Source organism: Lemur catta, chromosome 16, assembly GCF_020740605.2.
Source record: "Lemur catta isolate mLemCat1 chromosome 16, mLemCat1.pri, whole genome shotgun sequence".
Lineage (NCBI taxonomy): Eukaryota > Metazoa > Chordata > Mammalia > Primates > Lemuridae > Lemur > Lemur catta.
The window spans coordinates 39,864,507-39,869,932 of record NC_059143.1 but is presented as its reverse complement, the minus strand read 5'-3'; the positions used below and the strand labels follow the sequence as shown (position 1 = coordinate 39,869,932).

At 39.6% G+C, this 5,426-nt stretch overlaps 1 pseudogene; it reads right to left on the bottom strand.

The window, feature by feature from the left end:
- Positions 1-4,316: 4,316 nt before the first annotated feature.
- Positions 4,317-5,197, bottom strand: LOC123621724 (annotated as a pseudogene).
- Between the last annotated feature and the right edge of the window lie 229 nt (positions 5,198-5,426).

Genomic DNA, 5,426 nt, shown 5'->3' with positions numbered 1-5,426 from the left:
TTTGTAACGTTATCCTTCACTTCTGTAATCAAGCAAATGCAACAATTAAATATTCCTAAAGTTTAGAGACATAGTTACATCTTCACGTAGCTGACTGCAAGTAGAATATATGTCTTATAATTTTTCAGAATTGGTTCATTATAGGATTCTGCAAGGGATCGTCAATTTAATTGATAATAAATTGAAGGGAATAGTTCCCTTTACCAGTATGAATAGACAGAGACATATTAGAATGACTAGTGAGGAGAGCTGGAACTTCCATTGTACATAAATACAGCATGAGTCATTTATCTTTTTAGCTCAAGCACAATGTTGTTGAAAGCATGACATTAATTGATGCAAAACCTCAAACATCAATGATGAGACATTCAAGAACAGTAGGTATTTTTAAAAGCTTGTTGATATGAATTTTAAGAGTAGATATTACTAAAAGTCCAAAGAAAATAGCATAATTAATAAGAAGTATTAATTGGTAGCAAAAATATAGCTAACATTGTTATAACTTGAAGCAAAAAAACAAAAAAACCAAAAGAAGAAAACCTCTATTTTTTTGCTATAAATACTTAGAAAAACTTTGTTCTTTTCTTTCTTCTGTATCATCTCCCCTCACATCCAATAATTTTAGTCACCAATAATTTTAGTCACCAATAATTTTAGCTTACTTTAGACTCTCTTATGCCACCCATTAAGCAGCTTTTAAAAAAATACATAACATGTTCTCTTTAGAAATGAAAAAAAATTGTTTTTCAGTTTTCTTTGTAGGTGGAAGTGCAATATAATCTAGAGAAGTCCCTACACTTTAGATGCAGTTGAGTAGGAGGGTGACTCACATTAGGAACTGGCAGATGTCAGCACCTGTCATGAGGAGTTAGGATCTCTGAGCCAAAACTCCTTGGGCTGAGAACACATTCCTGCAAGGCTTAGAGACTGGGAGCTAGAACAAGGAATTCAGGCTGGAAAAAAGTCCTGAGATCTGTTTGAGATTGGTTGCCCCTGGTGAAGTCAAGCTGCTGTTGGGGCTCAGAAAACAATCCCCCAAAGTATGGTGCTTTGGCATGCCAAGTGCTTTGAAAATTGAAAGGCCTCAGAAATGAGCCTCAGAACCAAAGTCTCTGTTTGACCTTCCCCTCTTTCATCTTCTTTCCTGAAGAACCTAAAGCACTCTCTCAGGGATTTCCTTATCTGAGTAAGAAAGCTTCCTTCTCAAAGAAATGCAATCATCTTAATCCCCCAACCTCCCTTATGGCCCCCACCTCCACCAAGAAATCTCATCAAGTAACCAGGAAAGATCAACCACCGGGAAGAGAAGAGACCGGAGTCCTCATCACGCCCAAACAGACTTTTCATCTATCTTTCTGAAGGTAGCTTCCAGAGAGTACCTGGGGAACTTTATCTGTATAATAAGACAAAAACTTTGTTCTTGTGCAGTTCTGCCCCTCGCCTTCCCATAACTTGCCCCATTCCTTGCCAAAAGAAAATCATTTGGGTCCACTCATCTTTCACCTATGAAGACAGTATTTAAGCCTCAACCATTTGACCACTCTTTGAGTTTCATACTTGTGAATGGGTTCTGTGTCCCTATGCATGTTAAAATAAATTTTGTATGCCTTTTTGTCCTATCAATCTGCCTTTTGTCAATTCATTTTCCATGAACCTTTAGAGGGCGGAGGAGGTCTCTTTTGGCCCTTATACCACTGCTTGTGAAAATGTGATCCCTACCCACCTGTCAGAATCACTTGGGTTGCTTGTTAGACATGTAGATTTATGCCTCAAGCCAGAGCTACAATCTCAAATTCCCCAGAGGTTGAGCCCAGGAATCTGCATTTGACCAGTCCTCCCAGGGGACGCATAGTCACTCTATAGTCTAAGGCCATCTGTTTGCAGCCATACACAAAATATCTATAACCTCTGCTCCTTTCCTTCATACTCAGGAGGACTATATTATTTTAGAGAGAGACGTAAATCCACCTAAATTCAGGCAATTCATTTGGAAACTTTTGTATTTTATTAATAAGCAATTACGTGTGACGTATGTCACAGTGAATCCCAAAATGTGTTAAAGCACAGAGGTGAGAACTGCTATAAGGTTCTGGGAGACTCTGACTCATTAAATTCCCACAACAATCATTTTGACTTTTCTACAGAGCACTCGAAAGACTTACCCTTCAGAGCTTATATTTTGATGATGTGATCCCCATAGGAAATTCGTTAATCCTTATGAGAAATCAGACGATTCTGTGGATATAATACAACATTATAATTTTAAATAGAATAGGCTCCACTACTGAGAAAGTCTTAATAAAGAGAATAGAAAATTCCCCAGCTGGAAATTCTAATTTCATGATCTAATAACTAACATTGGCTCTGAAATCTATGCATATTTTGGAATATCATCAATATTTGGTAGGCAAAGTGTGGGAAGCAAAAAGAGAATTCATATGAACTCATGCACATGCACACACACACATACACGTGCACTGAAATGCCAAGACCTGTTATTCTGATTTTGTTTAAAAACCTTCTCACATTTTTCAGAGTGAATCATCCACTGTGGTCATTTGTTAAGCATCACTAGTTACCATTCTCAATTTGCAATTCACATCCATGGCCAAATGGCATTGCTCTTATCCAGATTTGTATTTTTCAAAAAAAAATCTATTTTTAAGACTAAAACAAAATGTCTGTATTAAGAGGCCTTTGTTAATTTATCCATGTCACTTGGCAGTAGACGATAGATAGTAACAATCACTATTATATTAATTAGGATTAGTTTATAAGGTAATACAGAGAATGAGGCATTGAGCTGGCAAATTTTGATCACCAGGAGAGCAGAGCAAAAGTTCTACAGGATGCAGTTCTCCTTTCATCAGCAAAAATGGAGGCAATTCAGGAGTGGCTTGAGGATACGGAGGATTTGAGATTAAGGGGAGGAGGTGCTGATAAACGGAGAGTAGGCTGGGGCATAACAGAGCCAGACGTAAAAACCCTGTCATAGCCAGGCATGGTGGAACGTTACAAAAGAACTTGAAGCCGATGCTTGTGTCTCAGATACATGGAGATCTGAGAAGTGGGCAGTTCAAGACAAAACTCATTTTATTTTATTTGCAGGTAAACATTAAATCTCTGTACTGTTTCTCGTTGCTATGAGGAAGCATAGTCTCATCAGGTCCTCCAAGCCAGGATTTTTAGATAAAGGTTGGTTTATGTTATAAAATTTAGCATATTACTTGAAGCAAACCATCATGGAAATGCAAGAGTACAAAAAGTGAATTGCTGATTGAGTATAATAATAACTCTTATGTATTAAGTACTTAACATCTGCCAGCCATTTTGCTAAGTGCTTTACATATTAATTGTGTATTCACCATAATCTCACGATGAAGGTATTATTATTCTCTCAATTTTTCAGATGACAAAACAAAGGCTAATTAAAGAAGGACAGCAGGTAGGTGACGGAGCTAGAATTTGCACTCAAATCTGATTTATTCTAGCCTCTCTATCTTAATTGCAAGCTTGAATGCCTCCAAAAACTAAAAAAAAAAAAAATTAACTGTAAGATTCTCATACCTACAAGTGACTCTGATCCATATAATATAAGACCAAATTTGTCTTTTAAAATCCTTGCAAAATTTCGGGAACATATTCATGGATTAAAGTATGACCCATGTGTAAATACTTCAAAAAAGTCTCTAAAAATTATTAACACCACTGAGGGCTCAGGCCTTACCACAAATCCTCCCAACAGCAGCTGTATCTAATAATATTCTTGCCATCCAGAAACTGAAGTCAACCTCCTGCTTTTTATCTCATCCAATTAGCAATTAGGAGTCTTACCTCATACCTGGGACCTAATCTATAGATATTCTTGCCATCTGACAACAGTGGTATAATCTTCAAGTTTTTCTTTCGTTGGGGACTATTTCTTTTTTCGAATGAGTCCCTATTACTTTCCCTCTTCTCAGACAAGGACCAAAACTTGTCAGTGGACTTCCTCGTGCACCTGCAATCTCCTTCAAAGCTCATCTCATACATCAACACTTTCTGACACTTTTTCTCGCCGACCTAGAGTGAGATGCCTCCCTTCTCTTTGCACCACAGCATCCTGTACATCTGCTTCTACACAGCTATAAATTAGGTGCTATTGCATCAACCAGACTGCAGCATCCATCTTTGTATCTATCTACCTTGGCCAGCATGGGGGCCAACCCACTGCCATATCCCAATAAATATTTATAAATTGTGACTGACTGCATGAATGTTTCTGATGAATCTTAAAAATTTTTTTTGCTTTTATTATTATTTTTAGAAAGTGATGTTTATTTTTCATCAACCTTATTTCCATCTTGCTTTAGAGTTTGTGGAAGAACAGCTTTAGACCACCTAGTAGTTGTTCCTGCCTATTCGGAAGCTTGAACAGTGGGAGCTACAGACCAGGCTTCAGCAGGGAACTGCTGGACAGGTTCAGAGGGCGCCTGTACAATTTCAGACCAGTCTGCAGCCTCAGGTTGAGTAGCAGTGAACCTAGGAGCCGGAACGATCCGTTCACCCTGAAATTCTTCCTTGGTCGCAGCCTTTCAGCAGCAGCCTGCTCTTGCTTTCCATTGTCTTCAGGATCTGAGATCAGGCGTGACCTCCCCTGGGTGCTCATGGGAGATGGTGACACGCATGTACAGAACTGCCCACTCTAGGATCCACACCCGACCCCCGGAGCGAGCTCCCTTGTTGTTGCATGGGATGGCCATGTCCACATAGCACGGAGGAGAATCTGTGTGACACAGGACAGTGGTAGTCAGGTTAACACAAGATGTCTCTGTGAGAGGCTGGTGGTCAGCTCTAGAATCAGTAACCACCAGAAGACACGGTTCCAGAAGGCTGACCAGATCTGGTTAGTGAAGGTTCCAGGAGTGGAGCCGCCAGCAATAGGAGTGGCTCCAGTGGCAGCACAGCCCGCTGGCCGGTATTCCTGGAGGGTATGACACTGACAGCAGGGTTTTCAATGGCAGCAACGGCACAGGCTGCCAGCAGAAGCTTCTTCCAGGTCCTCTTTGACTTTCCATGTAGATGCCATCACTTGTCCTTTTGTCGATGTATGGTTCCATTTGGAAGTCAAGGTTGGTGCCACCAAAGTGGTTCCTACTGTAAGGAATTTGAGGACATCCTCCTCCTTCATTTGTAGGACATGAAGGCCTCCAGACATTGTGAAAGTTGCTCTTTAACTTAAGAGGGAAATCCGGAACGATGTCACATGGACCCCTCTATGGGTAGCTCGGAAAGGCTATTATTATTTTTAATTGACAGATAATCATTGTACATACTTATGGGGTAGAGTGTGATATTTCAGTACATATATATAAAATGTGTAATGACTGAATCAAGGTAACTATCATAGCCATCACCTCAAACATTTATCTTTTCTTTGTGTTGGA